This window comes from Alosa pseudoharengus, unplaced genomic scaffold (assembly GCF_046254945.1).
Source record: "Alosa pseudoharengus isolate Yale_2024_CS ecotype anadromous, Long Island Sound unplaced genomic scaffold, YU_APseudo_1.1 YU_APseudo_1.1_scf_10, whole genome shotgun sequence".
Classification (NCBI taxonomy): domain Eukaryota; kingdom Metazoa; phylum Chordata; class Actinopteri; order Clupeiformes; family Clupeidae; genus Alosa; species Alosa pseudoharengus.
This window is the reverse complement of record NW_027468565.1, coordinates 10,619,098-10,631,751: the sequence shown is the minus strand read 5'-3', so window position 1 is coordinate 10,631,751 and position 12,654 is coordinate 10,619,098.

The window sequence follows — 12,654 nt, the reverse complement described above, 5'->3', positions numbered from 1 at the left end:
TACATTTAGTTTAGCATTATGTTTATGCATTACCTCCGTATGGTCTACGTCTGTGAGTGTTTAGGGAGTCTCAGAATATTAATAAACTGTCGTTCTGTGCACCTGAACATTCCATGTCTCCCTTGCTAGTAGGGCTGACAGTGATGGTATAGGAATGATGCATGTAATATAGCCCATTCAACTACTTGTTGTTTTGTTTTAACTTTTCCTAAAAGAATAAATGTGATAAGCCAGTTTTGGTCTCAGTCCCTTCACCATCTGACTATAGTTATATATTACTAATATATTAATAAAGCTTAACCAACTTTATTATAAGGGTCCCCCATACTGATAGTTATATATTTCTAGGGCAATTCCATGCAAAGGTCATCCTTAACATGGAAAAAAAAGTTGTGCATACGCAAAGGGTTATATCATTGGGCTAACACGCCCGCAAGATGGCTGCTGAGGAGTTGAGTGGTTTGTCAGGCTCCACTCAAATCCTCTTTTACACGTTTTTTCTGCTATTATTCGGCAGGATAGCCTTTGCTTTTGTTGAAAGTTTTACCGGCTCTAGAACAAATCAAAGACATTTATCAAACAACAATCCTAAAGATGAGGGAAATGTTTGCGCACTGCTGCTTTGCTGTTGGCTCCTGCTGTTGCCACTTAGTCAACATATAAATGTGAATAAACAAAACCAATCCAAGCAAATAGACCTATCTCAAGACATCAACGACCAGGCGGTAAATATAAATGAAATACCGAGGCTACACTTCTTTGGACACGGATATCTTGCCATCTACTCGATCGCCAAACAATCAGATTACCAGCGTCGAGGCACGCCGAGCAAACAAAACAATTGGAGAAGAGGAAATCGGCATGATTTCAATGTATTCTTGATCCTGATCCTATTGTCCGGGGACGTGCAGTTAAACCCTGGCCCATCTACTCACCTTCCCTCGGCAAATGCAACGACAAACGGACTGCATGAGTGTCAACTGAGGCCCGGAGGGACGTACATCTCCGCAACAGGTACTCCACACGGGGTCAACGGTAGGCCTATTCAATCATCAAGAAAACAACGCGAATTCGGATTCTTTCAGACTGTAAATCATGCAAGAGTAATATGGGAGCCTACGTCTAAACCAAAGGGCATATTGGGCGGACACTTGAATATTCGGAGTTTATTGCCAAAACGTGACCAGATTGAACATCTTCTAACGGACTCTAACTTAGACTGTTTAGCACTGAGTGAAACTTGGCTGCATAGTAACATCCCGACCAGCATGATTGACGTCCCTGGCTATACATGCTACAGACAAGATAGAACATCAGACAAGGGCTGGGGGGGAGTATTATTCTATGTTAGAGACACTCTGAAATGTAACAAAATCGAACTGAATACACCATTAGAATGTCTGGCGTTGAATGTTGCTTTATCGCCGAAGATGAATTTTAATATTGTAGCACTGTATAATCCACCATCGCACGGTGTTTCATTCTATGATGACCTAGATAAACTTCTTAGACATATAAATACTCGCACAGAATCAATTTTATTTGGTCATTTTAATATTAATTGGCTAGAGAAAAATCACAGAACGAAATTAAAGACACTGCTGTCAAAACACAGTCTTCAGCAGATGGTGAAAGGCCCAACGAGGATTACAAGAACAACTAGAACTTTGATAGATTTAATTATTACAAATAGACCCCAGCGAATTATGAGAACATATAACCTACTTACCGGGCTTTCAGATCATAATATGACCATGGTTGTCCGAAAACTCACTAAACAGCGGTTATTAAAATTTGCGAATGAAAGTAAACCCGGTAACCAGGGTATTCCCAAAAACAAGCGGGCACAAATTGAAAATGACCTAAACAATTTAGACTGGGATAATGTTCTACAATCAAACGAGTTAGAAAATTGCTGTAACTCCCTAACACAAAATGTCACGAACCTAATTGGGAAATAAATGAAAACGTTCAAGGGCACGCAGCGAAAAGCATCCTTACCATGGCTGAGTAATGATACCCGCCAGCTAATGAAAAAAAGAGACTATGCACTGAAAAAATCACTATTCACTAAAACTAATACGGATCTTCTTATTTTTAAAGGATTGAGAAATGCAGTAGTCAGAGAATTGCGTAAAGCAAAAACAGCTTATTATATGCAACTGATTGAGGAATCTGAAGGAAACAGCGCATCCCTCTGGAAGCACCTCAACAGTCTTACTAAAATTAGACCAAGCCAACAAAAAACAATAACAGAACTGAAAGTGAATGGAGTTATTAGCACTAACAATGTAGTTATTGCAAATGAATTTAACAACTTCTTTATTCAGTCAGTGGAGGAGCTTGCTGAGACTTTTGAACCGGCAACTCTGCAGAGCTCAAAGTCTACACCATCAGAGTTGTTCCAAATTGAGGAGGTCAGTGAGGAAAAAGTATATAAAATTATTAACATGTTAAATATGTCTAAAGCAAAGGACGTGTTTGGGTTGGACACTGCCTTTATTAGAACTCACTGCTTGGCCCTGGTTAAACCTATAACACATTTGGTAAACCTCTCCATCAGAGTGGGCAAATTCCCACAAAGCTGGAAGCAAGCCATTATCATTCCAATTTTTAAGGCTGGTGCAAAGGACCAAGCAGGCAACTATAGGCCAATCTCAATATTACCTGCCCTCTCAAAAATTTTAGAAAAAATCATAACAGAACAACTAGTTAGGCATCTCGAAAATAACAGTCTCATTAACCCTAAACAATTTGGTTTTAGACAAGGGTATTCAACAGAAATGGCCAACTGCTACCTAACTGATAACATTAAGAGTAAGTTGGACAAGGGTCATGTTGTGGGAGCTGTGTTTATAGACCTCAAAAAGGCCTTTGACACAGTGAACCACAGCATACTCTTGAACAAGCTCACCAACTTCAACTTCTCTGAACATGCCATCGGTTGGTTTGCCTCATACTTGGACAATCGAGAGCAACGTGTTAAAATAAACATAGGACTCTCAATGCCACTTCAGTCGACAATGGGTGTTCCACAGGGATCCATCCTGGGGCCTCTGCTGTTTAGTCTGTATATCAACGACCTACCAACATGCTGTCAGTCAGCAAACTGTCAAATGTATGCTGACGATACAGTCTTATATGCACCAGCTAGAACACCAGATGCAGCAGCAGAGGTCCTGACCAAGGAAATGGAGGGAGTATCCCAATGGCTCAAAGATAATCACCTGACGCTTAACATTAAAAAGACTGTTTCAATGTGCTTCTCTATAAGAGGTAAAGCCAAATGTACCATTAAAATAGGCCAAGAGGCTATAGAGGAAGTGGATGAATTTAAATTTTTAGGTATTATTTTAGACTCACAACTTAATTTCAAAAAACATGTTAAGAAACTCTGCAAGACTGCCCGGACAAACCTGAACTGCTTCAGAATGATAAGACATCACATCCCGGTCAAGGCAGCTCTATTGTTCTTTCATGCAATGATACTCTCTCACTTATCATACTGTATTACCGTATGGGGCCAAGCCTCCCAGACAACCGTCAAACCAGTCACATCATTATATAAACAGGCACTGAAAATAATGGACCAGAAACCAATAACATCACATCACTGTTTAATTTTACAAAAATATAAGTTATTAAGTTTTGATAATTTCATTAAGTTTTCTTTTCTTAAAATAATTTTTAAATGTGCAAATAATCTGGCGCCCTCTGTACTTTGTCCATTTGTCATTAAAACAAAGGCAAGGAGCGCGGCCACAAGAGGAGCAGTGGGTGGTAACTGCACAGTAGAGGGGCGCAAAACTTCTTTCGGCCAGTCATGTTTCTCAGTAATAGGAACCCGCTTTTGGAATGACTTACCGATAGAACTAAAAACACAAACAGAACTGACAACATTTAGCAGTAAGGTAAAACATTGGCTGAAAGTAAATCAGGGATGTGACCACTAAGACTCGCACGCTCGCACACATGCACACATGCATACACACACTCTATTGTATATGTTTTACTGTACTGTCTGTGTAGGTGCCTGGCTGTTCGCATAGGTGAGAGTTTGCGGGCGGTTGGGTATCTGGGGGTTGTGTAGTAAGTGATGTGATGTTATGTGTCTGTGTTATTGTATGTTATGTGTGACTGGCTGTTCGCATAGGTGAGAGTTTGCGGGCGGCTAGGAATTTGGGGGTTGTTTTGTATGTGATTTGCTGTCTGTGTTATTGTATTTGTGTATGTTGTGACTGGCTGTCCGTATAAGTGAGAGTCTGTGGGCAGTTGGGTGTCTGGGGGTTGTGTTACGTGACTTGCTGTTTGTGATGTTCCTATGTATGTTGTGGTTGTCCTGATGTGCATGATTAGGGTATGAACACTAACATTACCCTTCATGTTTTGTTGGTCTCTATGTGTATAGAGAGGTGTATGCACACATATATTAGACTTTTTAGAATACTTTTAGATTACAATATGTTTTTAGAAAGGTCTGACCAGGGACTGGGGTTGCAAATTAGCCAACTGGCTAGAAACCTTTTATGTAACACATCTACAGACATTGTTATGGCATTGATTGTGATAGCTATGTATGTAATAATGTGCGCTGCATTGTCCCTGACAAATAAACTAATAAACTAAAACTAAACTAAATAGAACTGTTGTTAAAATCTTCCTTTAGGTCTATATTTTATTGTTTGTAACTGATCTGATTGAATTTGATGGAGAATTACACTGTTTTTACATCATAAATATGGTGTGCAACCATACAAAAACAACATTTTTCACATGGTAATATTATACATATTTAAAAAGTGGATAAATGGACCCAAGGTTCAAACAAATTGTGTCATTTGACAAATTCCAGATTGACAAGGGAATGGTAGAGTAATGTCTATGCTCAGTTTGCATTTAAGAGCACAACTCCTTACATTTGTAAGGCTTTTGTTTTTAAGTCAGCAAGTTCCATGGCCATGTCACATCCATAATGTTTTATAGGAAAAGTTTATGCTAACACATACAGCGTTGATGCGACAATGTCCATAGTGTCTGTGCAAAGCTGATTTATATAAATGTAAAGTGTGATGACCAAATTGTGCCCCTTTCTTACTTTTAAAACCTTTAATGGTGCGTTATGGATGTGACGTTATAGATGTTACATAATGTGAATTTACAAGACTGGAGACTTTGTTATACCTCAAAGCCGATAAAACGTCTGTTCTAGTGGCATGTCAGTTTCAACGCATTTCACCTTAGTTTTTAGGCCTACAATTGACATTTTAAAGATTATTAGGTTGATCAAAACCACAAGGAGGCCTTGCCTAACTATTAGCAAAACAAACATAATATTAAAATACCTCCAGTGATTAGCCTAGCCATAGCCTATTTTCAAGTGGCCTAATAACGAAAATCTGAGCGATTATCTTCCTGTAACTGTCATACTGTTGTTGTACAGTAACTGGATTATCGTGTTAGCTGGTGAAGATGGCTGACTTTGCAGCTGGAGTTAACATAGCAACCTCCTTCTGTTGCAGATGTGTTCAGCCTGCCGCTCACGTCTGCTTAACACAGTTTAATTTTAAATGTGACGCGATATGCCAGCATTTGAAGTGTCAGGTCCTCTGTAGCTAATACCCACAGAGTAACATTAGTAACGGCAGCAATAAACTAGATGTACCGCATAGCGGTACAAAATAGGACCGCCTCTCAGACCTGCATATTCTCTTTGCAAAAATAAATCACGCTTGTCAATTTGTCTCCATCTCCTACTCCTGCAACTCATGTGCATGTAAATGAGTGTGTGAATATGTGAGTTTGCTTTTGTTTAAAAGAGTGTGTACGTGTGTGTGTTTCTGTGTGTGTGTCTGTCTGTGTGTGTGCATGTGCGTATGCGTGCCTGTGTTTGTGTGTTTATGTGTGTGTGTGCGTGTGTGTGTTTCCATGCACACATGCGTATGCGTGCCTGTGTGTGTGTGTTTATGTGTCTGCATTCATGTGGGTGGGTGTTTGTGCATGTGTGTGTGTGTGTGTGTGTGTGTGTGTGCTTGCCTGTCTGTATGTGTTTATGTGTGTGTGTGCTTGCCTGTCTGTATGTGTGCGACTGTGCGTGCGTGCGTGCGCGTGTGTGTGTGTGTGTGTGCATGTGTGCGCGTGCGCGTGCATGTACTTTATGTGTGCAAATCACAAATGAGTGGGTATGGGTTAGGTTGATGTGGGCTCTTGAGACTAACATACCATAAATATTTTGTCATCTTGGGTGCAAAGGTTCAGGTAGGGCTAGTTATTTAGGGGAGTGGCCACCAAGTTTCATGTTCCCTGGTGTTTTAGTAACCCGGGAATCACTGACCAAAATTGATGACGGTAAAAAAAAAAAATATATATATATTTTTTATATTTTAAATGACTTGTTGTCCTGATTCTTCCTGTGGATCTTAGTGGGCACTGAGGAAGCAATAATTTCATCGCTAGTTTTTCATGATTACTATTTCAATTGTTTCATATCAAAATTCACTCCTTTATTATGTGTTTTATGTAGTTTGTCGAGGACTGGTTCAGACACGTCACATCCATAACGTGAAACCGTCACATCCATAACGCCAGTTTTTCCTACATAATGCATTACGAAAATGACGCATAGTTTCAAAAACACACTTTTTGTGTTCATTCAAGTCTCCTTCATGCTACATATATCATAGTTTCGGCAGTTTCCTTCAAAATTCACAGAGTTTGTAGAAAACTTGTAATCTCTCACAAAAGTGTGTCCATTTCATGTCACATCCATAACGCTGATAAAATGCCTTGTATTCTTAGGATGAAATTGATTATATGAAATTTGAGGATTTCTCAGTATTCAGAGGACAGAGGTTACATTAAAAGTTATGCAAATTAATTCACTGATACTAATTTTGCCCCCACTCTAAGGCATTTTGTTTACCAATATGAGTCCAATTGTCACATCCATAACGCTGGAACTGCCCACTAATATATGAATTAAGCTTAACCAACTTTATTATAAGGGGCTCCACACTGATAGCTATATACTACTAATATATTAATAACGCTTAACCAACTTTATTATAAGGGTCCCCCATACTGATAGTAATATATTACTAATATATTAATTAAGCTTAACCAACTTTATTATAAGGGACCCCACGCTTATAGCTATATACCACTAATATATTAATTAAGCTTAGCCAACTTTATTGCAAGCGGTTCCGGCGCTGACAACAGTGGCAACATGTCAAGGTAGCTCCATGTTTTTTTCTTGAATTTCCCCTTGGGGATCAATAAAGTATCTATCTATCTATCTATTGTAAGGGTCTTATGGAGAGTGGTTCATATTGGGATAGGCAGAAGCACAGTTTAATAACAATTAGTTAAATAATAATATGTCATTAACTTTTCTATTAACATATAGTTTGCAAATAAACATTAAACATTTAAATGATGTAAAATATAACTGTTAATTAGTGCCAAAAATACATTTAGTTAACTATTAACACATATTAATGCAATATTAGTTAATAGATTTGCTAAAGCATTAACATACAGTTTTTATGCAAACAACTAATATTTAATTAATGATGAAAAAAACTATTAACTTGTACCAAATAGATATGTTAGTAACAATTAACAAAGGGTTAGGTAATTACTAGTTTGCTATTTATTATGGCACCTTATTATGGAGTGTTACCAAATTATTTATTTGGCTTATGCTTTTATCCAAAGCATGAGATTTTCCTTTTCCTCAAAATAAATTTGCTTTCCTTCAAGGTTGGATTTTTACAATAAATCACCAATAGATTCTTTTTTATAACGCATTTTTAGTCAACCAGAGGTACCAATAATAATGAAGGATACTGTAGCAGGCTATTGCTATATATTGCTATTACACCATCTGACACTGATTGTCGTGATAACATTCAGTTGGATATTGTATTTGTCATGATATGTGTAGCAGGGTTAGGTTGGATATTTTGACAAAGGGCACTCGTGATATATTCATTCCCAGTTCACAGGTTCAGACAATACGTGTAGTGTCACCTAAGCCATGTGCAGTCTGTGTCTATCAAATCTGTATTCATGAAGATACACTCCTGTCAAGCATTAGGCCAATGATGGTCAGACAGAGAATGTCAATGTAATATACTGACACCTGCCGCTCTCCACTGTAACTTGGTACGCTATACTATGTTTAAAAATGGAATGTCATTTACATCCAATTTTAGAAATGTCATGGGATCTAATTTTTTTCCCTCTCGCTCATTTTTTTTAATTAGCTAGATTTAATTACCGAGAGTGTAATTTCTGGGTTGAATGAAGTGGGTACGGGTGAGGAAATGAATTCTTGGGGCACGGGTGCCTCTATATATTTTATAGACTCTTGGAGTGTTTGATAATGAGGCTCCCTGCAGAAAGCCTTAATATATACGTAACCCCTGCTGCTGTGAAAGTTTTGTCGGGGCCCCGAAAGAAATAAACCAGACCTTGGGCCCGGACCATAATTTATCTAAGGTATTTGGCTAATGCACTGTCCCCGTGTCTCAGGATTTATGACACCGCCCAGATTTGCGAGGCATCCATTTGGCTCCATCACCTTGCATCTCTCAGGTGGCACCGCCTGGCATTAGTATCAGTGTGCTATAGTGTAGTGGATTTAGTGGTGTGCACCATCTTCTTTTATTTAATTTCCTCTCCGCTAGCAGATGTTATTTTCCCAGTGTGCCAGAACCTTTCATTTCCCCGAATCTGTAACCTTGAACTTTGGGTTCCTGATGTCCACCAGAGACAGTTGGCTGCCGGTTTGGTTCCCAAGGAACTCCTTTTTCCTGCTCTATGGTTAATTTGGGGGAGCTGTGGCATGGTGCTGGAGGGAGGGTGTGTGTGTGTGTGTGTGGTGGGGGAGGGTGTTGGGGGATTGGAGCAGTGCTCAGTTGGCGGCCTGCTGAGCATCCTGGGTAGGTTGATTAGATGGGAATAGTGGAGGGGAGTCGCAGCTGCCAACCGCTGATCAGGATGCAGGGAACAAACAACAGAGAAATAACTCTCTGTTTTATGCAGCTGCAGCTTCTGTTCCTCTATTGGACAGCATTGCTCAGGGAACTGTTTTTGTGCCCTCCCAAACTAACAAATCTACAAACAGGTCTGTCATTATGCAGGTATGTTTAATGTTCACATGAAAGACAGTGATTACACACAACCGTCAACATCAATACCAGTGCAGCAAGCCACCACTCTGTGAAGTGCAGATCTATTTTATATGCATGTTGGGAGTCATATAATGTGCTTTTACTGCTCATCGTTATCTGTAGAGAAGCAAAAAAAAAAACAGTGTGCTGATCTATCTCTGTTTCCAAAGAACCCAAAGGATTTTACAGTTTATTTTTTCTTAGGAGGGAAGATGTGGCCTTGGAACTTTGTGATAAGAGTACATTTCAGAGTGCTACTCCTTGAAGAGTTTGACATTTCCAGTGATAATGAATGCTACTAACAAGCTTGGTTGTATGTCCAAACCATGACCAGAACTTAACAATAGGGCCACTCATCCTGCTGTTTTCAATCCTCACTGTTTTTCTTTGCGCTTTCACAATGCCTTGGACTGATATTTTAAACTTAAAAATGTGACTTGTTCCTCTCAAGGTTCATATTAAATGTCCCCATGACTACCCTTATATTTATGTGTATTTTGTGTTGCTGTGGTACATTTCAGCTTCATTAGAGTTCTGTTAACGTGTTTCCAAAGGACAATATCTCCATATCCCACTTTTACATGTTTCTAGGATATCTGACACAGTTCAGAACACAGAGTTTAAGACGGAAGATTGTGCCGTATTTCATGAATGTCTTCAACTGTATTCAAGGTTTCAAAATGTATGATCAATCATTTATAATGTTTGAAATTAGTATGATAAATATCCCTTGCAGTGGAAAAACAATAGTAGTACATAGTACTTGAGTACACCATGTATCAAGTAGAAAGCTTTGAGCAGATAACATACATTATGATACATGATGAATTCTTGAATTTCCCCTTGGGGATCAATAAAGTATCTATCTATCTATCTATCTATCTATCTATCATTATGTACTAAATCCTATGACTATGGCTCCAATATATTAGTGTGTAATTATGAGCATTAGAAAATATGAAGATGTTTATGAAAAAAAAAAAATATGTGTAATAGTTACAATACTTCAAGAAAATAAATGAATAAGTAAATAAATATATCATATAAGTTACCTTTTGGTAACACTTTACTTAAATCCTATGTCCATAAAGCATTATCAAGTTCATTATAATGACTTAACCCAATATAACCATTAAAAAAAGATGTATAAGCCCTTACAGCCTAACAAAACACAAAGTAAAAGGTTCATACTTTATGATGATGCAGCTTTGTAAAGGCGTAGGAAATAACATAAGAGTGCTTAATGAGTTTAGTCATCACTATGTAGTAATGTAGACTTTTGTCCATCACCGTTCACATTAGTAGGCTGATGTGACTCAAATCTGATTTTTAACCCTTGATGTGACACAGATCTGATTTCATTCCATGCAGGGCTGTGTGCCAGGGCTGTGTACCAAATCTGATTTTTTCCAATCAGATCTGAGTCACTGCCACATGTGGTTCTTGATCTGATTCATGGTCATGCGACATAAATGAAAACTGTCATATTGGAATTCATGCACCTTTCTTGCCTATACACATCTTCCTTTGTCATAGGCTACCAATATATCCTTTGGCAACAACAATGCAAAAATTGCAAAGATAATTAGCCTTAGATGTGATTACGTAGGCTACAGCTGACACAAGCTGTATCCCATCCTCTCAAAGATTAGCTATTTTGAAAATATCTTCTTATTGGTTTTAATGCAGTGTTCAAGACAACTTGGTAATCATTTCCCTATTCCAGATAAACTTAAAGTCAAGCTTTCCCAGAAAATATACAGCGTAGCATCACTCAAAGTGAGATCGTCTGTACACTTCCCAGGCAAATCCCAATTAGCAGATAGAGACTTTGAAGTTTGAACTTGGACATTTAATTTCAAATACCCGAAAACCTAGTTGTTGTTATTGAATGTTGTTGGTGACATATATCAATGTGCACATTCATGGTTTTTTGGAAGATAGATGTGTTCTCATATGAGTAATACAGGTCACTCTCAGCACAAATGATACTTGTATTGTAAACATAGCCAAAGAGGTTTTATTATGAATACTGTGTACATATATATCCCTTTATGCATGTGATTAAAATGCTTCAGTTTTATAGTGACTTTAAAAATCGTGTTATCAACCTGTTACCTAACACTTTGAACATTGAACCTTATTTTTCAATCAACCCTCATTTTCTTTCTAAAGCAGTGTTTCTCAAAGTGTGGTCTGGGGACCACTGGTGGTCCGCAAGCTTTCCCAAGTGGTCCGCGAGCAGACATGGTAAAATATAATATAGATGAGTTGTTTGCAATATTGAACCAACTTGTATGTATCCAAACAGTTCTGCAACACTGTCTATGTAAGATATGCCAGTTTAACTCATTTGAATCCTCTGACACAATAAGCAAAGTGCAAACACAATAAGCAAGGTGGTTCAGTGAGTAGGCCTATTGTGTAGGCTAATATACTGTTGAAGTAGGTCTTATCTTTTTTTTTATCCTAGGTGGTCCGTGCGTTTATTTTTTATTGGTTAAGTGGTCCTTCGTCTGAAAAAGTTTGAGAAACACTGTTCTAAAGAGTCCTTCACACCTCTTGTGATGATGTACAAGCAAAACAGATTATTCTAGGGAGAAAATGGTTAAGGGCTATTTGGGGAGAAAATCATACAACTGGAAAGGACTCTACATGGCACATTCTCATTTGCAAAATATGAAAAGGGACAATCTGCTTTAGGATTAGCTGTTTGTTGAACCACAAATTGCTGTAAACATTTGGAACCAAATCAATTTAAAAAGATGTCCTCTACTGCTGTCCTCTAACTGTTTATGTATTGCACTAGACTAAATTGTATGTAAATACATAGGCTATTGCACATTTATTATAATAACAAAAAAAAAATAGAGTACATATCCTGCAGACATTTTGCCGCTCAACGAAATGCTCTGGTCCCAATAAATTAAGTGGAATGAAAAAGCTAACAGATAATTAGAGCTGCATTGTGTGCAGAGCAGACGATTACTGGACCGTCCCCTCTGTGTCTCATTGTGCTTTAAATAGAGTCCCCGAGAATACAAACATGGCCACATTTGTATTCTGAAAGTTGAATAGGCCCATTGAGCCTCTGTTGAGCGGCTCTTTCTCTCTCTCTCTCTCTCTCCTTCACTTGCTTGTTCGCTCACTTATTCTCCATCTCTTTTTTCTCCCCCTTCTCTGACACACATACTCTCTCTCTCTCTCTCTCGCTGTCTCTCTCTCTCTCTCTGTTACACACACACACACACACACACACGAGGCACCGAATTGCTTCAGTTCTTCCTCAGTTTTGCAGGATTGCTGTTTTGGCTTTCAGGAGGAGTCTTGCTTGAAGTGTTGACAGGCCTTTGTTGTGTGGGTTTAGTATGCAGCAGCCATCCTGCCATGCTGATGTAAATGTGCAGCATAGAGGGAGAGGATGCAGGGAGGGGTGACATCGGGGCAGACCCGTAATTGCCTGACTGAAGCGCTTTAG